This window comes from Triturus cristatus, chromosome 9 (genome assembly GCF_964204655.1).
Source record: "Triturus cristatus chromosome 9, aTriCri1.1, whole genome shotgun sequence".
Classification (NCBI taxonomy): Eukaryota; Metazoa; Chordata; class Amphibia; order Caudata; family Salamandridae; genus Triturus; species Triturus cristatus.
The window spans coordinates 982,168,156-982,193,860 of NC_140592.1; positions in this window are offsets into that span (position 1 = coordinate 982,168,156).

Genomic DNA, 25,705 nt, shown 5'->3' on the forward strand with positions numbered 1-25,705 from the left:
GGTTAATTGTGGACCTGACAATCAGGCTGGCACCACACCTCCAACCGCGACACAGTTATCCGACTGCGCTGACCCCCAAGATGAAGGTGATGTCAGCCCTCCATTTCTTTGCCACCGGTACGTTTCAATTGAACATAGCTGATGTGGGTGGCATGTCTCAGACCATGTTCAGCCGTGTCCTGCATAATGTTTTAAAAGCCATGTTGGAGCACCTGGATGAATTCATCCATTTTCCAACTTGTGAGCAGTTGACAGGTATCAAGGGTGAGTTCTATGCCCTGGGAGGGATGCCCCATGTAATTGGGTCCATTGATGGGACACATATGGCTTTGGTACCACCACAGGCACAGGAGTTAGCCTTCCGTAACCGTAAACATTACCACTCCATTAATGCCCTTCTGGTGTGTCTTGCTAACATGGTGATTTCCCATGTCTGTGCACGTTTTCCAGGGTCAGCACACGATGCCTACATCATGAGGTGTAGCAGGGTGCCAGAAATGATGCTGCAGCTGCACAACGAACGAGCATGTCTTGTTGGTGAGTAGACTGTTTGTCCAGTATTCAGCGGTATCTTAGTATGTGACGGCATCTCCTGACCCACTTTACATGATGTTTCCATGTAGGGGACTCTGGCTATCCCAACATGCCATGGCTGGTGACGCCTCTCCGCAACCTGAGAACAGCTGCAGATCACCGTTACAACAACGCCCCTGGGCAGACCAGGCGAGTGATTGAGAGGACGTTTGGCCTCCTGAAGAGCCGATTCCAGTGCCTCCACAAGACCAGCGGGTCCCTCCCATATGCACCGGTGAAGGTCTGCAAAATCTTCCTCGTGTGCTGCATGCTGCACAACATGGCAGTGGAGAAAGCTGTGCCACTCATCCTGGATCCCGATGAGCAGGAACATCCACCCGTGGAGGATGACAGCCTTGGTCACGAGGCAAGTGAGGAGGAGGAGGAGGAGGAGGAGGACATCCGGAGTCAGCTAATACGCAACTTCTTCTCATAATGGTGAGTCCCTGGGTCTGAGTGTGCACGCTTGGAGCCTTGTGTGGCATGTGTTGCAATGTGTGTGTCCAGCTGACTGTGTGACTTTGAGGTGTGTGCTGATGTGTGCTGATGTGTCACTCGAGTGCTGATGTCATTCCACACATTTTAGCTGACACACTCAATTGACAACTAGCATGGTGTCAACCTTATTCATGTAGAGTACATGACCATGCATGCGGATGACTATGTTTTTCCTGACTTCTTGTGTGTCTCTCATCCCCAGGTAGTTGCGCATGCTGTCTGCTTGTGGCATCCTTGTGCTCCTGCTATTCCTCATGAGTAATGCAACGTGTGCTGAATCTACGTTACATGCACGGACATGGTGAAAACTCTCCTTTGGGTAAGGATTGCAGCAGGGCTTTTTGGGTGTGGTAGTTGTTTGTAATGTGTGGGCACTGCTCCTGTGCAGGTTTTGGTACTATGCATACATGTCGACTCACCATGGGGCACATGACATGGCATGACTCACATGAATTGATAGTCACACTTCGTGACAGTCATCTGTTATGGGATTGTGGTTTGCGATGAAGGCATCAATGTGTGTACAACTTCCCTTGGAAACATACGGGAGGCTACGGGTGGACATATTGCGGGACATCCCCATATGATGCTCAATGGGGAATTGCAGCCTCTCCGTGTGCAGCAGGGGATGTTTGGCTCAACCCCTTCACTTGTGTGCCAGTACAATGGATTTACAGCATCTGTGGTGCAAAGGGGGTGTCCGGTGTAGGTCCCAAATGTTAATCCAATAGACCTGTGAGTCTGTTAATGGTGATGCTTTTGCATAGGTGTGAGCCTGAGTAATAAAGGTGTTTCTCAGCCTCCAAGGTGCCTCATCTATGTCAATGCAGGTCTCTTGCCACTGTGCATGCGGCATCTCTGGCATGGTTGTCAAGGATTGTGCATATGAGTATATGTGTAAATTAGCAACCTGCATGCTGTTAGTCTCCCCCACGGGCCGTCAACACCTTCTAGGGTGTGTTTCCTGTGCGCAGCTCGGCCTTCAGTTTCATGATCCGGTGTCAGTCAGTATTTTTATTGTATGCATTTTTTTTAAATATGTGTTTTAAGCATCTATGATCGTACATTTTAACCTGGTTATTGTCTTTTTTTTTTTCCTCTTTGTGCTATATAGCTCTTGCACCCTGCACTTTATTAATGAATATTTGACGTTTGCAGAGTCATCCAGTCGCTTTGCATAAACTAGTCTGTAAGATCATGAATAAGACAATTAGACCCGCTCTATCTCTGCATCACTTTTACAGTTTTAATGAATTTTAATATGAGATATTGTATGTAATATTATGTTGAAATATGTGTATCTAGCTTTGTTCTTTTCATGGATTTTTTTATATCCGAATAAAGATATTTTGATGATGATGAGTATATGTGTAAATTAGCAACCTGCATGCTGTTAGTCTCCCCCACGGGCCGTCAACACCTTCTAGGGTGTGTTTCCTGTGCGCAGCTCGGCCTTCAGTTTCATGATCCGGTGTCAGTCATCTTTGGTGATTGTGCATCCTTTGTCTCTGGGTGTGCCATTGCAAACCGGTAACTCCTTCCTTGACATACACCTGTTGCAGTAGTCCTTTCTGACATCCTAGTCTTTGTGTGTATATTGTGGCATAATTCCCAGGACATGCCGCCTGCTGTTGCAGCCACTGCAGCAAGGGCACACGTAGTTTCCAGATTTGGCAACACACACACATCAAAGGTGCTCCTCCCTTCCTCCCTCAACACATTCATTTGGCTGTCTTCAGCTTGTCTGTACCACAGTTGCGGCCACGCGGTACCAAAGGCTGGACCGTCTGCACATGCAACGTGCACATTGCACAACCCTCAGGTCCTTGCATGACCCACATCACTACAGCGTGATCTTGCAGCCACCCTCCAAGCAACGTCCATCCACACATCTCCCGCCTGCTCTCAGGCATGCACTGAGCGCACACACAACACCTTTGCATGATGAGTGTGCAACTCCGACTGCCTACACAGCGCTGCCACACCTTCCAGGACCTGTCACACCCACCAGGTCATGTCCTTCCTACTCCCCACCGGATCTGTACCCCTTCAAGGCCATGGGAGTGGGACTCAAGGCTTCGGCATGTAGTATGCTTTCGTCGTGAGGCACATGGCACAGGTATCATCTTTCAGCGTGTCAATCTACAATGTGTCCAGGAGCTCCCTATCCACCAACACATGTGCACACGACCTCATCATCAACTCGTATGCCATTGACAGCCAGGCGCTCCTCACCCTCACCAAGGACGCAGACATTTCCAGTTCCAATATTCAAGATTGCATGGGATCCATAGATGAACGGCAGAACAGCAGCCACCTGAGGCTGGACTTGTACAGGACTGAGGTCAACATCTGAGGATTGTCCCCTTACAGCTGGCTCAACTGCTTGTGTCCCACCCACAGAAGCCCCGCACAGGCACCCAGTGTCCACGCACACAATATGTTGTGCATCATGGATTGCTTGCTCTAATTTGCCATGGTAATCACCAGCATCTGTACCTCACACTGCAACACCCTCAACATTATGCACATGATCCCCAGATAGATCCACTCCAAGGTAAGACGGACCATCCCCCTGGTCCACGACAACATCCATGTCAAATACTGCCCTGCCCTCTACGGAGTAGCCACATCCAAAATCCAAGGACACTTGTCCACATCCAGGCTGCATCTGCACACCTCAGCGTCAACATCCCGCGCCCCAGCCACATCACCATCCAGCAGAGATAGCTGCAATGGATCACTGTGTGCTGCAGGATGACCTTAAGACTCCTCACCCACACTCAGGAGGCAGGCCACAACCCTGACCCAAAACCAACCTTGTACCACTGTCATCCGAGACCCCGTAGTGCCATCTCTGTGCATCCAACCTTGACCTGGCCACCATTCTTCTGATCCACCATACTCCTGCATGCAGGACATAGTTCTCCCACCCGGGAACACATACCTGGGACTCCCTCCCCAGGAACCTCCAAATGGGGCATGACCTCTATGCCTTAATGTTACTCTTCCAAATAGGTGAGTCCTCACAGTTTCCCTAGCACCCCCTCAGCAGCTTGAGGCCATCACAGGTGAGTATTGTTCTCCATGTCTGCATTGAATGATACATTGTGACCCATGTGTGTCCTGTACCAGACTCCGATCCCAGGGTATGGATGTGTGGAGTTAGTTCAACACTCAGGCATAGTTTGACATTTAGACACACATATGTTGGTGAATAATGCCAAATGACAGCAACATCTCATGACAAAATAAAGTATTTATTTTTGGTGGGGTAAGTCTTTTGGTGGATGAAGTAAGGTGCTCTACCGGGTGCATTGAATCCAAAGTTCACAGGGGGAGATGGCATCCTTGTCAGTTGGAGTCATCAGAGTCCAGACCACAGTGTGGGTCATCATTGGTCAGACTCTGACCAGCAAGTCCATGTGGCAGAGAATGTCATTGGGTGAGGTGGTGCTGTTGCGCCAGAGGGCCAGGTGCCAGGCCAGGTGACCTGGGAGATGTGGATGGTCCGCTGACTCTCACGGTCTTTTCCATGGATGACCCACCTTCCTGGGGGGACCCTCAGATGCAGGCCTTGACGATGCTTGTGATGCTCCGTCGGACGAATCCTCCTCCTCCTCCCTCCCTGTGGCTGGTGGTGGTCTTCGCCTGGTGGCACAGGGAGGGTTGCCCATGTTGTCGGCAATCCGACGGAGTGAACGGCTCATGTCCGTTTGCACCGCCAGGAGCTCAGCTACTCTTGCCTCCATCCGTCGAGGGTCCCCTTGATGTCTGTGAGGCTTGACACAACCTGGCTGATGCCCCTGGTGTCACGCCGGTATGTGTCCAGGATGTGGCGCATGTGTGCCATACCGGTTCCCTCAGCTGGCTGGTCAGGTTCTCGCCTCCGACTGCCTCCACTCCCACCACCCCTGCCCACATGAGCCTGGCCTGCCGTTGTGGGCACATCAGGTCTACGGGACCCCTCAGGGATGGCATTAGAGTGGTCGTCTGCCTCCTCCTGGGTGCCCGGAGAACCTTGTCCCTCCTGGTCAGACTGGCTGTGTTGTTCATTGCGAGCCGGGCTCCTGGGTGTCTCCTGGGATGTGGCAGGAATGGTGGTGGGGGTTGGCACAGATGTACCTGACGCAGGTGCTGCAGGGGCTTGGGCACCAGTGGGGCCAGGTGGTCGGGGTCATCCACGGAGTGGTGAGAGTCGTCGCTGCCGGTGGGATCATCTTCACGTTGAGCCTGGGACTGTGATTGTTCCCCCCCATTGTTGGGGGAGGTCGATGACGTTGCCCTGTGTGTGAGAGAGAGACAATGTTAATGCTGTTTCATGCCACATCCATGTTTCATACATATTCAAGTAGTCACAGTTCCTCCAGGTGGTTGGATGTGCCTAGCATTCCTCTCAATATACAATTGGGGATGGGTATGTTGCGGGGGACAGATTGGTATGTGCTCCTGAGTGTTTGCCAGTAGATTTTTGGCTGGTATGCTTATTTGGCTATGGATTGGTCTTGTTGTGTCACATGTCCATTGTGAGAGTGGGTAAATACATTGCCTGCCCCGGGGGTGTATGCTTGTGTGAGGGGGGGGGGGGTGTGACCAGGCCTGCTGTTGTGTGTAGTGTGATTTGTCATTGGGTCTTCCAGGTGATGTGTCTGTCCCCGCATGGTGCATGCTGGCATGACAGTGTGTGTGAGTTCCTGTGCTGGGTATGTGAGCTAGTGGAGTTGTTGTTTGAGTGTACAGTGGTCACAGGAGGGCCTTGTGCTGCCTACAGCAGGGCCAAGTGTCAGCTACCTTGTCATTACTTTGCCAGTCCCTGTGCATTGGGCATGGTGCATGGGTATGTACCTAGGCCATATGAGCTGTGGGCATTGGTGTCTGGTTCTGAGTTGCACAATGTGTTGTGTGAACCCCACCCTCCCAGCATCCCGGACATCCAGTCTTGGGTTCGTGGTTGGTGTGGCCTGGGACATGGCATTGCCTTTATTTGTGAATGGGGCATGGAGACGTTAGTGGCATGAGCGTGGTTTTTAGGGTGTGGTTGTGTGCGGTGAGGGCTTGGGGGTAGGTGAGTGCATTTGTTGTAGTTGGGGTGTGGATGCCATTCCACTCATGTTACGTGAGTTGTTTGTGTACTCACCAGGCTCTGCGACTCCTTCGACTCCATGTACTCCCACCGGCGGAAGCGTGGCCATCACCTTCTCCTCCCAGGGATGGTAATGTACGGGTCTGCGGGGCAGCCCGCCTCCAGTGATGTTACTCTGGGCGTATTCCTCGTTCATTTTCCTCTTGACTGCCCTGCTCAGATCGTACCACCTGGCTTGGCATTCATGCCTGGTCCTTCGGATGGGAGCAACAGCATTCACCTTATCGACGATCCTCTGCCACAGGCTGGTTTTTTGGGCTATGCTGGTCTGTCTGACCAATGTTCCAAACAGCTGTGGCTCGACTCTGATGACTTCGTTGACAAGGAGGTCCAGCTCTGCCGTTGTGAACTTTGCATTCTTGTCTGTGGGCATGGTGTGGGGTGTGGGTGTGGGTGTGGGTGTGGATGGTTGTGGCGGTGTGTGGGTGTGAATGTGAGGGTGTGTGTGTGAAGGTGAAGAGGGGGTGTTTGTGAAGGAGGTTGTGTGAAGGTGTGTAAGTGAAGGTGTAGTTTAGGTGTGAGTAAGGTGCAGTTGTTTGTCTGTGGTGTCTGTGAGCAGTGGGTCTGTTGCAATGGCTCATGGGTTGTGTGTGTGGGCCCTTTTTATTGGTCCAATTTTTGGGTGTGGCTGTGTTTGAATTTGTGGTGGGTGTGTTATAAGAGGTGGTTGTGATTTGGTCCTCTGTTTGGCTGTTTGGATGTGGCAGGTCAGTCATAGAGATGTATTTTGTCATGTTGACGTGTTTTGTGGTGTTGTGCAAGTCGAATTGACCCTCCTTGTGCTGTTTTACTGTGTCCTGGTTCTGTACGAGTCTTTTTCGCGTAGGTACAGTCCGTACATAAGCGATGCTGGATGAGGGTGCTGGGGTAGGGTGTTGGGGTACGGTGCGTACAGGTGCGGGCTGTGCTATGGTGTTGGGGTGCGTCGCGTACAGGTGCAGGCTGTGATACGGTGTTGGGGTGCAGCACGTACAGGTGCGGGCTGTGCTACGGTGTTGGGGTGCGGTGCATACAGGTGTGGGCTGTGCTACGGTGTTGTGGTGCGGCGCGTACAGGTGCGGGCTGTGCTACGGTGTTGGGGTGCGGTGCATAAAGGTGCGGGCTGTGCTACGGTGTTGGGGTGTGGCGCGTATAGGTGCGGGCTGTGCTACGGTGTTGGGGTACGGTGCGTACAGGTGCGGAGCTGTGCTACGGTGTTGGGGTGCGGCGCGTACAGGTGCGGGCTGTGCTACTTTGGTTGGGTACGGTGCGTACAGGTGCGGGGCTGTGCTACGGTGTTGGGGTGCGGCGCGTACAGGTGTGGGCAGTGCTACAGTGTTGGGGTACGGCACGTACAGGTGCGGGCTGTGCTATGGTGTTGGGGTACGGCGCGTACAGGTACAGGGCTGGCCTACGGTGTTGGGGTATGGTGCGTACAGGTGCGGGGCTGTGCTACAGTGTTGGGGTGCGGCGCGTACAAGTGCGGGCTGTGCTACGGTGTTGGGGTGCAGCACGTACAGGTGCGGGCTGTGCAACGGTGTTGGGGTACGGTGCGTACAGGTGCGGGCTGTGCTACGGTGTTGGGGTACGGTGCGTTCAGGTACAGGGCTGGGCTACGGTGTTGGGATACAGTGCGTACAGGTACGGGGCTGGGCTATGGTGTTGGGGTATGGTACGTACAGATGCGGGGCTGTGCTATGGTGTTGGGGTACGGTGCTGAGGGGGGTATGGTGCTGACATACGGGGGTACGGTGCTGACATGTGCGGGGTAAGGGGGGCTGTACGACTCGTATTCGGGCACAAGTTTACCCGTGTACATGTAGGCTACAGCGTTCGCTCTGTACGGGGCCTTTTACATGCAGTTGTGTATGCGGTACGGATCGTACTTGCGCGCTCGGACTTCTGTTTTACAATTTGCACGTAAAAAGGTCCGGCTCCCTAGCGGACACTTTTCCCGACGCTATTCGGATGTAAAAATTTACGGGTCCCTCTCGGGCCATTTTCCCGACGCAATTCGTGTGTATTTTTCACGTACAAATCGTACTTCGCAGTTTGTACGGTACTTGTACGATTCGTACGTAAAAATATACGAATACGAGTCGGACGGTAAATTTTTTTAACGGATCGGAATCGGCACCATAGTGTTAATATTAGGGTCATAATTCCTTCAATTCACTCCTAAGAATCTTTATTTCAAAGGTATTTAATTAAGGTATTTTAGTTAAATCAACCTACCTTTCAAAAGCAGAAAATATGTTTTTGGGGGGTTTATTAATTCCTCCCATATCAATTTCAGGTTCAACTGGTTTTTTTTTGCGTCCCAGAGATATAATTGTCCTGGCCAGAGACAAAAAGGACTATTTTAATTCATTTATTCATGTTCTTTTGTCCTCGAGTCATATTTGAGTGAATATTAATGTGCTCACCTTTTTATTGTTTACTCCCCAGTCAACTTTAATTAGACCAGATCCTTTGATCACAAATGTGCTCTATTTTCATAAGTCTCAGGAATGCCTCATCTGTACGCATATATCTAGAAAGTAATGGACACCCTAAGTTTTAAAATCTGTGTGTCACCGTCTTTCATGAAGTTTATAATTTAGGCATATTTAATGATATGTTGTGCTACAAAGATCACACCGCATGCATTTATGTAGTGATCAATTTTAAAAGTTAGAAGCGGATTTAAGGAGTTTTGCACAAAATTAGTCTGTACACACATATATACATTTACAGTACGAGGTCCCTCACATTCTGACCGCCCAATACCCGTTTCTAGTAATGGATGTCCCTATTTATCATCTGGGACACTCACCTTGTTCATTTGAGGTCACGTAATGAGCGTTCGGGACGTCTTCCAGCAGCTGATTAGTTACCAGAAAAGATCCCGCTATTTATTGCACTGCCGTGGCGCTAAATTCCCGCGTTGTTGTTGATCTGCTATGACATAATTTCCAAGGTCATAGCCTCTATTGATATTGTATTATCTAACATGGTGGCCATCTTGTATAGGTGTGTAAGATTATAGTGATCATAACATATATCTCAACCATACTCATTCTACACTCTGTTTTATGTAGTTTTTCATCAAATCATTATGCTAGCTTATACGCTCACTAATATAACCGATCGTTATTAATTTCCATAATTATTAGGTTATATACCCCTAAACAGTGCACTCCATGCACATTAATATAACCAGGCAGCCATCTTGCGATGGTTCAATATATATTATGACGGTCATTTTTTTATAAAAAGGTTATTCCAATCGAGGATATAACAAATACTCATGATTATCGTTATTCTTTTATATTCTCGAGTCTGTCTCAGATATATTTTGTGTTCTCTATCTAAGCCGAATGTCTTCCATCAACTCAGCTATATATATACAAAATATAAATTCTTTCATTAATCATCTGGCTGCAACGTATACTTCTTTTACATTAATATGACCAAGCAGTCATCTTACGATGGTTCAATATATATTATGGCGGTCAATATTTAAAAATTATGATTCTAATCGGGGATATAATAAATACCCATTATTCTTCTGATTCTTTCATATTGTCTAGTCTATCTCAGATATATATTTTTTTATCTTCTCTATCTAAGGTGATTATCTTCTATGAGCTCAGCTGGATATATCCAGAATACAAATTATTTCATTTATCATCTGGCCCTCCCTATTGTTGTCTGAAATTCCTATAGGTTGAGAAGCAATCAACCAGCAGCTCACCAAATTCCTGGAACAAAACTACTGTGGTCCTGATCCTCCACGAACCCTCCACAGTGTTTGACACCGTCTCCCACAAAACCCTCATCAACAGACTCTACAACATACGCATACAACAAGACGCCCTCAAGTGGATCGCCTCCTTTTTTACAGGATGCACACAGAGCTTCCAACTGCCTCCCTTCACATCCGCACCCAAAGACATCATATGCGGCATCCCACAAGGATCTTTCCTCAGCCCCACCCAGTTCAACAGCTACATGGCCCCCCTAGCAGATGTCTTCAGATCCCACGGACTCAACATAATCTTCTATGCATATGACACTCAACTAATCCTCTCACTCATTGAGGACCCCTCCAACACCAAAATCAACTTCTGCAATGCCATGACCATCGTAGACAAAGGGATGAGAGACAACTGCCCCCAACTCAACTCTGACAAAACAGAAGTACTGATCTTTGGGAATAACACCTCCACATGGGACCGCAGCTGGTCACCTGCAGAACTCGGGCCTACACCCACACCAACCCAAAAATTTAAATAACCTCAGCATCATCCTCAACAGTCAACAGTCAACTGACAATGAAATGACAAGTCAATGCAGTTTCCTCCTCCTGCTTCCACACACTGTGCATGCTCCACAGATCTTCAGATGGATCGCAACCAACACCAGAAAGACTATCACTCAGGGCCTTGTCACCAGCCGCCTCGTCTATGGCAACACCCTCTGTGCCGGCATCTCCACCCAACTCCTCAGAAGACTCCGGACCATACAGAACATTGCATCCTGAACCTCCCCAAATGTCCCTACATTGCCCCTTACCTGAAAGACCTCCACTGGCTCCCCACCCAGAAGAGATGCCAGTTCAAGATCCTCACATATGCCTACAAAGCCCTCCATAACCTAGGACATCAACCATCGACTGAACTTCCACCAACCCTCTAGACACCTGTCCTCCTCTTCACTCGCCCTCACACACACCCCCTGCATCCTTCGCAGCCACAGTGGTGATAGCTTCTTCTCCTACATCACTGCTAAGACCTGGAACTACCTTCCCTTCCACCTCCATACAGCCCTCTCGCTGGCAGAATTTCTAAAGAGACACAAAGACCTGGCTCTTCGATGGTGATGCAGCGCCCAGATACCCCTAGGGGTGACAGTGTTAAGCTTTACAAATGGCTGCATTCCTCTTACGTTAATTACAAACATTTACAATCTAATGAACAGTGCTGGCCACAGGTAATATATCAGGGCAAACAAACCTAAGATCCATATACAATTGAAGACTCTTTTAGAGACACACATTGAAATGTGGACCTTACTGATTTAGCTTCTGGCAGTCACCTCAAAACAGGTTGATAGACTTGCCTGCAGATGTCAAAGGGATGGAAAATACATAGAAATCCCCCAAAAATCTGGTTACCATGGAAAACGGGTAGTTACATTCACAATAGATACTCTTCTTCAGTCCAATTCATAAAAAGAAATATCCCACAGCAGCACAATCCAGAAATGCAATGGGGGAAAGACTGAGGAGCAGAGTAAAGAGGGCAAGTTCAGGGCCAAACGAAAGCACCATTATCAATTAGTGACACCAGTTATGGCAACTATGAAAATAACCTTGATTAAGGAAGTGAAGGTGTCTTTGACAAATCTCAATGGTTCATCCCATACTTCTAATATCATTTTTCATTTATCCCTGGTAAAATTTGCTTTCTCATGTCATGAGCATACCTTACATGAAAAAAATATAAAATAATTAGAATAGAGACATTCATTAGAAAAAGTGAAACTGAAGGATTCAACCTTGCAGCGGATGTCAGCCGAATTGGGAATTTAGAATGCTGTTATGGTCAACCAGAAGAAAGTTTCACATCTTTGACCCAGCACTCAAGACACACAACCTTTTAATGCATTCATACGTTTTACAGTATGGCTATTCAGTTGCCCTCTATGGATCACATAATGCATATATTAGTGGCATACTGGTGAGGAGTGAACCTACTCAGCCCTATTACCCTGTAAGGATTTAAGGTCATATATTTATGTGAGTATCACAATTAGCCAGTGAATATGGCACGCATCTGCACAAATTTAACTGCTGTGTTATAAAATGAATTGAACTTTGCCTGCAAAGAAAAACACATTTTGCATCCAGCACATTTCTGTAATCAAACATGTCAAAGCAAAGGCACATATCATTATTATCCGGTATGGAGCATATAAGAGGGGACACACAACCAGAATAGTCCTAAGGTACAATACACACTGTTAATTAAGTAATTTTCAAAAACATTTACTTCAATCAAATAAAAAATTGGGGTTATGCATCTGGAATAATGAGACGATGTCTCCTGTCAAAGAGGGTTCACATTCCTTCTGACCAAATCTCAAAGCAATTCCATCTTGGACTATACTGCTCTCTGATGCTGAGATCAGGCTACGTTTTGGGTCTGAGATTCAGATAGATTCTAAGAGATTTAAAATATGCCTGCAGGTTATTTTGGAATGACATACAACTTGTGTGCCTTCAATGTCCTACAGATATTATAGTCAATGCCTCTTGCTAACATCCCCTGCTTCTTTATAAACCATTAAATGGAAGGATTAGCACACTGGCCACTGCTGCCAACCTAGAGAGGTTGGCCCGTTGGTGACAGATGAGAGCTCATTACTACTTGTTGACTTATGTCCTTCTAACCTCTATCTATATGGAGAAGTGCTGTACTTACATAGTGTGCCAGAAGTGTTTGCCAAGGTAAACCAGATCATGAGCTACTTATGACAAGCTGACAAACGATGAGAAGATCCCTGAATAATGTTTTCCAATTATGATCCTTCAGCAAAAATTGCTTAGCTCCAATAGGCTTCCTTTCTTTTGTTATGTTTGCTCCTCTTTGAAGCATGAACCAAGTACATGTGTTCATCCTGGTCTTTTGGTAACAGCCAATTTGTTTTATTTTATAAGAGTTCCGGTATTATTACTGGACATGCAATGTGCTTTCCTACTTTTCACTCAGGCATACTACTTTTTGTTTAGGTCGCTTTCTTCCTATTTGCTGTCTCTACTGATGAACTTACACCAACAATGGTACTACTATATGCCATTTTACTCTACACTACCCCACCCTACGACACTCCACTCACTCTACACCACTCTTTGCCACTCTACACCACTCTATTCTACTCTAAGCTGCTGCACTCTATGACAGCCAACTCTATTCTACACTACTCTACTCCACACCACTCTACGCCACTCTCTTTTATGCCACTCCACACTACACAACTACACTCTGCACCATACCAATCTATGTCATTCCACTCCAAACTACTCTCTTCCACACTGCTCTACTCTACTCTTCTCCACTCTACTTTGCTCTACGATACTGTACTCTACTGTATGCCACTTCAATCTAAGCCACTCCACTCTACACCATTCCATTCCCATCTATGTCACTCCATGCCACTCTACTCTATGTCACTCTACTTTATGCCACTCTACTCTACTCTATGCCACTCCACTGTATGCCCCTCCACTCTATGCCACTCTACTTTACACCACTCTACTCTACGCCACTCCAATCTACACCACTCCACTCCTTTCTATGTCCCTCTACGCCACTGTACTCTATGGCACTCTACTTTACATCACTCGACTCTACTCTGCTCCACAATACTCTACACCACTCTTCTCTAGGCAACTCCACTGTATGCCACATAACTGTAAGACACTCTACTCTATGCCGCTTTACTCTATGACACTCTACTCAATGCTACCCTATTGTATGCCCCTCTACTATACACCATTCCTTTCTACACCACTCTATTGTACTCCACTCCACTCTACCTTATGCCACTTTACCCTACGCCACTCCATTCTGCACCACTTCACTCTACATCGCTCTGCTCTATGCCACTCTATTCTATGCTGCTCTAACCTACGCCACTGTATTCTATATCCCTCTACTCTTTTTCACTTCTCTCCATACCACTCTACGCTACTCTCATCTACACCACTTTCCTCTGTTCCCCTCTACTTTACTCCACTAACCTTTAGCCACACTGAACAGTGACCACACTGTTGTACAGCATTGTTAAAAGACATAAGGGAAGCCTGCTCTCACATAGGCGAGACCTATTGGCTTTTGCCAATGCTTGCTATGATGTGTGAAAGGAAAATAATGCCTGCTGGTATTAGGAATCAAGGGCAACCGAGTGGCTTTCTGTGGCCTTCCCCCTTTCATTGCACAGTCGATCTGTTGTTATTTCACTGCTAGTTCACATCAGTGTACAATTATACAAAAGTGACCATTTTTAAATATATTCATGACTATAAATAGATATTCATAAAGCTAAATGTATCTGCCATACAAAATTGCCACAACATTGAAAGACATATTAAAAAGATAATTATTTTACTATCGATGTGGGCCAACTTAGCATTGAAGATCCAAAATGGATATTGGTTTGTGACTTCTGTCTGTGGAAGCTAATGCAGGCAGTTGGTATTTACCTCTCTATCCTGTACTATATTACTTTAAAAATGTGTCCCCCACATATAGTTAATATAGAACAAGAGTTCTCCGTCACCGCAATTTGCACCAAGTAGCAGAAAACCCACAGTCTAAATCAGCATGGAATACATTCTGTGGACCTCGCAGCCTGAGAAATATCTTTGATTTATCAATAAAGTATCAATGGGGATTTGCGATGCGACCTTCAGCTCTCCAAGGCGCTTGTTAATAACACTGCTCTACATCTCTGGGTGTGTGGTGCTGTTGAGTGGTGATGCGCATCCTTTCATTAGTGATGGCTTATGCGGTTTAAGTGAAGAGGCCGTGTAGGTAATCTCGCGCTCCTCTCTTCGCTAGAAACCCGCAGAGGCTTCCAGGAAGTGTTTGGAGTTAGAGAGATGAAAGACAGCCTTTGCAAGGCAGAAAACCTAATTGAATGTTTCATCATAGCAAACTAAACATTTAGCTGTACCATGGGCCGCAGACAAACCTTTCTCCTTTCCGTGGGATCTCAAAGCACTTTAGAATGTGCTAAGTATAGAATATTAAAAACGCATCACCTGTCTGGTTTTCATGTGCGCACTTTGAACATCAACTTGAATTTTCCATTAAAGTGGACCTCCAGCTAAAAGTGCACTTGGATGCGAAAAAAACATTTCATTTCCCATTTTCTTCCCTTCCAGGGATGCCCCGTGTGAAAATGTCGCTCTATCGGCTTTCCAATTTTCTTCCCTTCCAGGGATGCCCAGTGTGAAAATATTGTTGTATCGACCTTTGTAGAAAAGAGAGATTCTGTAGGTAAGTGCTAAAGATGCTATCCTGACAAATAGAAGGTCGGAGTCCCACCATTATCATAGCACAGACACAGCTATGTGACTCCTACAGTGCCCAATGCATATCGGGGTATGTAAAGTTACTTACCGGTAATCTTCATTACCCTGATTAAAGTCCTCCTCGTCCCAGTCCTGTTCCCTCCCTCCCGCTGTGTTTGTGTCTGGACTTGTTGATAACAGGCATGGTGGTGGGTGGGAGGGGCTTATATAAAAGAAATACTAGCGGTTTGAAGTAGCCTGTCCTGAGGCAGTGTTACCTCACTTTGTAAGGACTGATAGGAAGAAGATATATGAGGGGGTGATGTGTGTTTATTTGATGCCTACCTACATTGCAGAGCATGCACCTTGGGAGGCAGTATGACTAGTCCCAGTATGGTACAGATGGTGTAATTGGCTGCCAAGCGATCTTCACTGGCAGAACTGCAAGGAGCATGACATGGGCAGTGAAACCTTGCTCTTCACCAGCTACTGCCGGACCCCAACACTGAAGATGTTCCAAGAGGCCACCACGAGGCTGAATGCACTTAGACTGCCGCAGCCTCCATGGGAACCCCTCTTCTGATCAGACCTATGTAGGGTCCAAGCATTCCTTTACAGAGACTCTGGGGGAGGCAGGAAGAATCATCACACTGGATGCATTCTAACAGCAACTTAATTTTATCTTACTGGGGAAATAGCTGGTTACCTTAAAAGCTCATATGACGGGAGCGTCCTTGCTACGCATCTGTTTTCTATTCGTGCACACGGTTTAGTTCACTGCCCTCTTTCTTCCTGCCTGCATGTTCCTGTACAGCAGGGTTACTCACAAACTTTCTCTCGGGGGCCAAATTTACAGTGTGGTTTGTGGCCGAGGGCCGCACCGGTGGGGGCGGGGTCAGTGGGGGAGGAGGCGGGGCTAGAGCAAAAAAAAACCTGTGACCATGAGGTTGAACACAGGCCCCTGCAGCAGACGCCTTCGTCCAATGAGTCACCAGACCCGGCATTCACACATCTCTATCTATCTATCTATCTATCTATCTATCTATCTATCTATCTATCTATCTATCTATCTATCTATCTATCTATCTATCTATCTATCTATCTATCTATCTATCTATCTATCTATCTATCTATCTATCTATCTATCTATCTATCTATCTATCTATCTATCTATCTATCTATCTATCTATCTATCTATCTATCTATCTATCTATCTATCTATCTATCTATCTATCTATCTATCTATCTATCTATCTATCTATCTATCTATCTATCTATCTATCTATCTCTGTCTCCCTCCCTCCCTCTATCACTCTCCCTCTATCACTCTCCCTCTCTCTGTCTCCCTCTCTCTCTATTTCTCTCTCTCTCTCCCTCTGTCTCCCTTTCTCTCTCCCTCACTCAGTCTCTGTCTCCCTCTGTCTCACTCACTCTGTCTCCCTCCCTCTCTCTGTCTCAGTACCTCCCTCCCTCCCTCTCCCTCTCTCTGTCTCCCTCCCTCTCTCTCTGTCTCCCTCCCTCCCTCTCGGTCTCCCTCCCTCCCTGTCTCACTCACTTTGTTTGTCTCCCTCTCTCTCTGTCTCCCTCCCTCTCTCTCTGTCTCCCTCCCTCCTTCTCGGTCTCCCTCCCTGAAGGACCACACAGTCTTAAGAATTCCACAAAGTAGCTTGGCAGGGCCATCGTTAAAAAACAGTGCCCTATTACTGGACTTATGGCCGGAGCAAGCCTCCAGTCTCATTGAACCAATTACTTTGGGAAACTAGAAAGGTAAGGGGCTCCCCGTTCTTTTGCCCAGCTTCTTCCTGACAACTGGGACTTTAAGTGCTCAAAGTGTTAGTGTGTTCCCTAGGGATTCAACAGGGTTGTTCTCCTCAAGCTCCGTCATCGAGTTGGGAGTCCCACAGAACCAGAAACAGCAGTGTAGTGTCGAACAGAGTCTGAAAAAGATGTACACGTTGTCACTTTCGTAGCCTGCCCAACATATTCAAAATGACCCAAGCGTAGGCCAGAGGCATAGGGTCAAAGTGAACAGCATTCGCCTCCCTAACTTCTGTCTCAGAGACCCGATAAGCTCTGGTCAAATATCTTCTGATTAATCTTTTTTTCTTAAATGTCTCGTTAGGATTCTCGGTCTCGGAAACGGAGGTATTCTTTTTCACCTTTCTCTTAGGTTGTCTGTTTAGCTCACAGGACATTTTGCTCCTAATATTTCCTTCTACATGTCTCTTTAGCCCCCAAGAGTAGTGCCTTCCTTAAGACTGTTAAAGATGTGGTGGTCTTTTGGTGGGAGGCAAATTTTGAGGCTGACTTTTGGAAACGAAGTCGACAGTTTGCAAGAGTTCCTGAATTTAGGACTGTGTGCCCTTTCAGTTGTACACCTGCACTGCCCCCCCCGCCCCCTGTCCGTCACCTCACCCCGCGCTGAGTCAGCTTCCCTGGAACCCAAACCGCCACCGCACCCAAGTACTTCACAGGTCTTTTAAAGGCCAAATCACTTGTTAATGAGGCTTTGTTGTATTTCATCTCTTCTTAGTGTACCTGCATCTCCCCTCATTCAGAGGGGAGATGCAGGGGCGCTAAGAAGAGGTGAAATACAAGAAAGCCTCATTAACAAGTGACTTGGCTTTTAAAAGAATCACCCGCCCGGTCCGCACTGCTGCAACCGGCGGTGCTTGCACAGGTACGATGTCTGCAAGGTCCGCGGGCCGCCAGGGAAGGCTTGCCGGGCTGCTGGCGGCCCGCGGGCCGTACTATGAGTACCCGTGCTGTACAGGAAACGCTGTATTGCTCCCAGAAAAAAATCCGCGATTGGGGATAAAAAGGTAAAACACTACACAACCCTCAAGAAAAGCAAGGGGACTCTTGGCTATATAATAATGTGCAGAGATCACTAAAGGGCATTCAGAGTTTTTGCTAAGCTGAGCAGCACTGTAAGTGCACTGGTCAAGGAGAAAATTCCTAAGCTTGCCATGCTGTGCCATCAGGCACAGTGCATATAGATGTCAAAAATGTCTATGGAATTGCAGTGTATGAACACACAATTACAGAAAGAACAGTCAACCAGTGCACGCTCCGGAAGTGGGATGAGGATGGAGACCTTTCACAGCAGGTACATTTTATAATGCGAAGCTAACACAGGATGCCACATAAAATAATTATCTGGGAAGATGGAGAGTCCCTTACCTCTTTTTTTGATTGATCTGAGAAGATGAAGGGTCCCTTACCTCTTTTTTTGATTGGCTGTCAGATTTTGAAAACTCACCCAAATCTGAGAAAATGTGAATTTCCATCGGTATCAGAATGAACGACTGGACAAGAAATTAATGACAATAGCGATATTATTGAGTAGCAAGAGCTGGAGAATATACATTATATCACTATGTGGACCAATACGTTCATTGCGTTGTTGCTGCATTCCTCATGTTCAGTATTTTCGTACCTGAGCATCAATATATAAAAATCTACCTATCGGTATGAGCTCATTGAAGGGAGTCTAGTTTCACTATTCCATTAGTTTAATGCACCTACATCTCTCAGCCATGCCACGTTTGCATGCGGGGTTATACAATGGAAGGGGACTTGTGCAAGTGGCACCTAGTGCTTATGCATGGTGGGCCCTGCACTTGCTATTACAGCGGTAAGAAATGTCACCACAATAAGACAGAATACTCATATTTTCAAGCATCTGCACATCCATATTGGAACATTGCATTATTTGTCAGTCAGTCAAAAACAATGTTTATTTAGACCTTGATCTTTAAACAATTATGGAACCAATTAAAAAAAACATCACAATATATACATTATCAATGTTAGGGAATTGATCAATTTTTCAATAAATAGTACAAGAATCCAGTTTTCCTGCTCAGGGAGGCTCAACACATTTTAAAATATATGCAATATAAAAATATTCTTATAAAATACGATATTAGTACCATAATACAAAAGTTAAAATGGTTTAAAATCATTAAATCTATTAACTAATTCATTGCTAGGAAATGTATTTATTTATTTTTAATTTCTTTCATATATTTCCCAATTGCAATCGCTATATCAAGATTTGGCATTTCAGTAAGTAGTTCTGCTGCCTTATTCCTTTGCCTTATTTCATATTTTAAAAATATTGGGCGGAGATAACATTTACGCTGTTCTAGTAGCGTTGTACAGTCCAACAGAATGTGCAATATATCGCCTTTAGTGCCCAAATTACACTTACAATGGCCATCAAAATATAACATTTTTCTTTTCAGTTCCTCATTTGCCAACCAGGGATTTATACCTATTCTTATTCTTAAAATCTCCTGTCTATACCACATATTTGGTAAAATTTCCAGACATTATTTGCATGGGGGGCGTGCCACAAGTAAACCACATGCTTGCTGGTCAATGAATTTTGGAGCAGGCACTTCTCATGCAAACCAACACATTATCTAAGCGTGACCTTTGCTCTTTAAAGGTGCACTTGACTAATCGATTTTTTTTCTGTTAGACAAACAAAACAATCAACATAGGTCCTGAATCAAAAGCGATTAATTGAAGCCCACTGGGAGGTGGAATTATTCGCCCTGACTCTTCCTCACCGAGGCCAGGATGGAAAATATCACAAACTCACTGGAAGCCACATGAGGTGGCTTATGAGCCCTGTACAGAAACCATTGGCACAACTGACTTGTTTTTATCTATTAGGTAACAGCCCTCTAGGTTAAATGTAAAACTCCCTTCAACGGAACAACACTCCTTGCCCACTTCCCATAAGGAAACCTTAAAATACATTGACTCGCTTTCAAATTATCTATACTACAGACAACATTAGCAAATCTCCTGGTTTCAGAAACTGAACTTTCAGATTCTTATAGCAAGTTCGGTCTGTGCTGGGCCCATGGGAAAGGCAGAGAGGGGATGTGATGGGTGGACATTTTCTCTATTAAAACTGATGAACTCGCTTGGGGCATATCAGCAACAACCGGCGATAATTATCGGCGGCTAGTGTGGATTTTTAGTGTGCTATTAGCTCAAAAGCGATAAAAATCCTAGCGCTAACTGCCAAACGTGAGATTATCGCTGGAAACCCAGCGATAATTCCACGAAGTTTGGCGATAGCTTGCTGATAGGGCCTCATATACTTAGCCATGATATCCACCTTCCATAGGATATCATGGCTAAGTCAGTTTCAAAGCAGGCGTAAGGAAAGTAGCGATAACAGAGGTTATCGCTACTTTTCTTGTTGCTATGCTGCTTTGCGTGAGGCTTGATAAGCGACATTTCTCCCATTATCCTGGGAGGAATGCCCACTTTGCATCTCATTAGAGATGCAAAGATGGGCGTTAGGAATTCAGGCGCTAAGTCAAGGTTTCACACGTGACCTTGCTAATATAGCGATAAAATTATCGCCGCTTTTCGGCCGAAAACTGCCGCAAATGCGGCGATAATTTTATATCGCCGCCTTGTAGATATGCCCCCTTGTAAGTAAAAAAAAGTAACGGAAAGGCTGAACCCAGCGTTTACCAAACAGTTTTTTCAAAGTTCAACATTGGCGAACTGAACACCTACATTTTCAAAATGACTAAAATGACAATTGACTGATTGAAAAGAAAGCGTCATTGGAGGAGGCAATGTTATTCAGCATATCTTAGATGAGACTTGACATGTTGCCCTCCAATTCTTCCAGCAACATTCACCCCCACTCCACCCAGCAACAACCACCTCTATCGCAGGTTTTAAAAAGAGGAATCTTTATCGGTTTCTTATGTTTTCTTAATTCTTCATGTTCTTCTGATTCACGCCCTTCTGCCCCTCTCTCTACCAGCCCAGATCGTGTGGCATCCTTTACATTATACATTGTGGTTATCTGTGAATTTCTGTCTCTGAAACATTCAGAGATGTCAGGTGTAATCATCGGACTATACTACTGCACTCGGACCTATAGCTGCTCAGTACTCAACAGTTTTAGTTTCTTTTGCCGTATGTTTCTCTTTTATACGTTTGGTGGTTTGGTACACTACTCTCCAGCTATCGAGAGACCTTGGAGAAAGAGGAATTACATTAGATTCTATGTATACAGAGGATGGAAGGTGGCTGGGTACTAAGCACTAATGAGGAGACCACTCAGGTCTTTCACAATTACTTTAAAAAAGCATATAGAGATGAGAGTAAAATAGAAGAAAATATTCTGAAATGCTGGTTGTCAGATAGGCATTTCCCTGCTGAAAGATGAGGTCAGTAAACATGAAACCAGAAGGTTTAGAACAGGACATTGTAAGACCTCAGGTCCTAATGGCACCGGGTGAATTATAAGAAGGTTATGGAAGCTGTGATTCCAGTGTAAAGATTTCTAGTTACCTCAATACAGCAAGAAAATGCGAAGATCCCCACAATCCTGGTATGAGGCAACCATACCACTGATACTCTAACCCAGCAAGAATGTGAATAAATGCAACTGCTTTAAGTCAATTTTGCTGCTCAAAACAGACTATACAATGTATGCATGAATGATGGCAACCCGCCTAACATAAATAATGAGTTAGTCCATGAAGACCAGAAAGGATTTATTAAGGGCTGGTACATGAATGATTTGACTTATTTGTTGATTGGCGTAGTTGGCCTAGCAGTAGCATAAAAATCAACATTTTTGGTTCTCAACTCACCATTCCACATTCTTTTTAGTTATGACAAACTTAACCTCTGGCGTTCAATACTCCTTCGAGCAAGCCTCCTTAAACATTTGATTAGCTTAAGTGAGTCTCCGTCAGCCATCAGCGAGGGACATTGTCAGTCACATCATGGATCAGTCAATAGGAATATAGACATGTATATATATATATATATATTCACTGAAAAAAACATGGGTTTCACACACGTTATAGTTAGGAATTAGCATTTAAAAAACCTTAGAAATTCAATGAAAAAACCAAAGGTTTCACACATGTTATAGTGAGCTGGACATTTCACTCGTAAAAAACCAATGAAATTTCCCCGTTATAGTTAGTTCAGCTAACTATACCTCGCGCGCCCGCAATGCACTACTGATGACGTCACATATTACATCACTCATGACATGGTCACTGACATCACTCATGACATCACTGATGACATCTCAAATGATATCACTGATGACATCACTGATGACATCATCCAGTGATTGTGTGTTTTTCTGAAAATTAAATATGTTTTATATTTATGTATATCTCAAGGTCAATGGAAGAATAAATGGGTATATAAGTGTCTAAATGGATGCTTTTTTAAAAAAAAAAACATTTGTGTAACTGACTGATTAAGTGTATCATAGTGAATACATGGCTTACTGAGTAATGTTTAAATATGAAAATATCTGTATCAGTTTCTTACTTTGTGTATAAGTGGCTGCATGGGTTGGTGAGTAGCTACATGAGTGTCTATATAGGTTATTAGTTGGTTTTTTATCAGTATGAGTGTCTGAGTTTCTGTATGGTTCGGTGGGGGGTATTACTTAGTGCATAGGTGCATGAATGAGTGACTCACTGTTTGTATGTGTTGAATACAGCATGTGTGCAGGACTGTATGGGTGGATGAGTGTGTGCATGGGTGTGTTAGTGAGTGAATGATTGTCTCTATAGTGTCTTTATGAGTAACTACATATGTTTTAAACTAGTATATGTGACTATTGGTGTATATAAGTGAGTATATGTGAGAGTGAGAGATTGGAAGAGTTCCTGTATGAATAAGTATGTGTTTCTATAAGTTATTGTTTAAAAGAGTAAGTATATGTAAGTTTCTGTAGAAGTAAGTGTGGTGGTGTGTGTATAACTGTATATGCAAGTAAATGGATGTTTGATTCTTTATTAGCATGAGTGACTATGTGTGTGAGTAACTCTATGGATGAGTGGCGTTGTGTAACAGGATGTATAGGTGTATGAATACATATGATGAGTGAGTACATGTATGAGTGACTGTAGAGGACTGTTGGTGAATGACTGTATGTGTATGTGGTTCTTAGAATTACTGAATAGGTTGTTGTAACTGATATTGATATGTTCATTATTTTGAACATTTTAGTTTCTATTTTTGAATGTGTGTATCAAAGGTTATATTAGGGGAAGAGGAGGTCTGCCACTCTATCACAAGGATGATGTCATTAGTGATGTCATCAGTGATGTCATTTGAGATGTCATCAGTGATGTCATGAGTGATGTCAGTGACCATGTCATTAGTGATGTAATATGTGACGTCATCAGTAGTGCATTGCGGGCGCGCGAGTTATAGTTAGCTGAACTAACTATAACGGGGAAATTTCATTGGTTTTTTACGAGTGAAATGTCCAGCTACATGTGTGAAACCTTTGGTTTTTTCATTGAATTTCTAAGGTTTTTTAAATGCTAATTCCTAACTATAACGTGAGTGAAACCCATGTTTTTTTCAGTAAATTTGCAAGGTTTTTTACATGCTAATTTTTTTTTTTTTCTTTTTTTTTTACATATTTTTATTTTAATTTTCTATCCTTTTTTAAAGACTATGGTTAAATTTTAAAAATTCTACAATATGTTTTTTTTTACCATTTTTATAAAATAAACAGGTAAGATTTATTAGTATAACATATTTTTTTTTTTTTTTTAACGTGCGCGTACGGTAAGCGCACGTCTTGCTTTAATTACGTTAGATTTCTATGCTGTTTCCGTTCATTTACGCAATTTGCGTAGACGCACGTCACGCGCGCACAGCGCGTAACGCGTACGCTGCACGCGCACGTTACGCGGAAATGAAGGGGCGTGCCTGTTTTGCGCATGCGCGCGTGTGCGTGTCTTTTTTACGCGCATGCGTACTTTTGCCGTAAGCGCTCCGTAAGCGCACTGTAAGTGTAACGTACGCGCACGGTAGATCATGTGATCAAGAAACAAGACTTTTGATTGGTTTTTACAACTTTCAGTTCTAGAACTCTCCTACACCACACCCATTCCCCTCATTTCTGCTTGTGATCCCTTAGGAGAAGGAGCTGGGTTGTCTTTGTGATATGATGGCAGAACAGCAGAACTCTTCTGAGAGTGAGGCTAGCAGCACTACCTTGAGGCAGAGAAGGATGAAACAAAAGACCTCTTTCATATGGGAGTATTTTACTTTTCCAGAGGGCAAGAAAAAGGTAAATGCACCCTTAGTGACTTGTAAGCTGTGTAAGCGTGTATTTTCAAGAGGGAATCCCAACAAGAAGTATTCCTTCGGGAATCACACCATGTTGAGACACCTTCAAGATGTACACGGTAGGACACATGCTCGACATACTGAAGGTAACCCTTCAGTAAGTCAACCAAGCACATCCACAGCAGCTCAGCCTGGACCATCATCTGCAGGGCCGAGTCCATCTTCGGCAGGTCAGGTGAGCCCTTCATCTGTGGGGGGAGCATCTCCTTTTTCTCGTCCTCTGGAAATTAACCCTCGGTTTCTGAGGGTTGAAATACGGTGCGCCACTTGTCATGATCTAATTTGTCATAGGGAGACCAGTATTTCCCTAGTGAACAATAAAATAGATCAGCACATTTGTCGTACCGACTAATATTCCCATTCTTTCTTTCCTCTGTCCCTGCATGAACAAAACGGCTCTTTTAAGAGCCAACCTTACCTTTCAACTTTTTTTTTATATATTTTTTTTAACTTTTTTTTGATTTTTTTTTTTTACCGTACGCGTACGGTACGCGTAATTATTATTTTTTTTTTAAAAAAAACACTAAAAATCAATTATCACATTACAAGGTCCTTGAGAGACTACAATGAAAAACTGAAAATGTGATTGTGGAGAAGTGGAAAAAAGGGACCATGAAATTTTTGACTTACCATACCCACTCAAAAAAATATTTATTCATTAAAAGATTTTTTTAATTGCTTTAAAAATGGTTCTAGTTTTCGAAAATGTTCTATCTCAATCTGAAAAAAAAGAAAAAAGTATTAATATTTAATAAAACATTTTATAATACAGTACACATATTTACATATTTTTCAAAAAAAAAATTTGCCTTTTTTTTGCTGTTTTCAGAATATATTGCATTTCACTATAAATTGTGAAAGCAATTGCATTCATCATTTAACAGCGGGCAAAAAAAAAATTAACAATCTCAAAGATTGTTTTAAAAAAGCCCACAATCTCTTTTTGCATAAACATAACGATATTCTTAAAAAATATCATCTAATATCAATACTTATTTCTTTAAAATACCGTCTGATATTTTTGTTTCAGAAGTATAATCACAAAAATATATCTCAAATAACTCCACAATACATCTGGTTCCATTTCCTTTAGGCCAAATAGCAATTTTAAAATTCTTTTTCGATTAAATTTCCAATGGTAATCCAATAAAAATCTAAAGTTTAAATTGTACAGATCTCACCGATTGTCTGTAACATTTTGGTTTCCGAAAGATTAATTAATAATTAAATAAGTCCACAATAGAATTGTTTACCTTTCCGCATGGCCAAATAGTAATTTTAAA